Genomic DNA, 698 nt, shown 5'->3' with positions numbered 1-698 from the left:
TAACAGACATTTTGTACACTTGTTAACAATCGGACAAAATGTCTGTTAAAAATATGTAAATGATCAAAATCGCAATAAAAAACAATATAAATTTGTTTATGTTTGGCGAAGATCAATATTTGTAATAATTTACTTCTATTATATTTAAATAGTTTTAATAATTTCCTTTGGTGCGCTGCAGATAGAAGAGGTTTAATATATTCAAAACCATCTAGTTCAACAATATTTACACAAATTCCAATCTGAAATGAAAACTGTTAAAGATCACAGGTGATGACGACAGTTATTTAATGTGGTAGTTTATCTATGTGGTATTCGTTTGCGTATTTGTTAGATAAATTTCACATTCACAAAATTTAGAATCTTTTATACTTCAAAGTTTATAGATTTTGTCAGAATTCTAGTATGTGTGTGGGTCTGGGTCTTGTAATGGTATGACAAAAGCGCTCCGGTTTTTTTTTTTGTCTCCGAGTATAATAAGTTTTTTCTTCATGATAAAACCAATATTTGTGAGCAATTGACTCACCTCTAAAGTTTAAATTTTATTTTTCAAACAATTCTCCGGTGTATGGGTCTTTGTTGAAATAAGAAAAAAATCCCAAAACTCTCTTGTGGGTTTTCTTTAAAATGATTTCATTGGACTCTGGAGCCGAAAATCCCCTAATAATTGTTATTTTTATATAATTTTCATTGTTCCT

The 698-nt window shown here is 28.7% G+C and overlaps 1 protein-coding gene across 1 annotated transcript in view; it reads right to left on the bottom strand.

Annotated features, from left to right (window-relative positions):
* LOC111700411 (conoporin-Cn1) overlaps nucleotides 1–321 on the bottom strand; it is a 25793-nt gene extending 25472 nt beyond the window's left edge. The window contains exon 1 of the mRNA XM_023471298.1: nucleotides 166–321. The gene's annotated coding sequence lies outside the window, so the exon portion shown is untranslated. The remainder of the gene's footprint in view (nucleotides 1–165) is intronic.
* Between the last annotated feature and the right edge of the window lie 377 nt (nucleotides 322–698).

This window comes from Eurytemora carolleeae, unplaced genomic scaffold (genome assembly GCF_000591075.1).
Source record: "Eurytemora carolleeae unplaced genomic scaffold, Eaff_2.0 scaffold349, whole genome shotgun sequence".
Classification (NCBI taxonomy): Eukaryota; Metazoa; Arthropoda; class Copepoda; order Calanoida; family Temoridae; genus Eurytemora; species Eurytemora carolleeae.
Note: the sequence above shows the minus strand (reverse complement) of the source record. Positions and strands in the feature narration are given on the sequence as shown.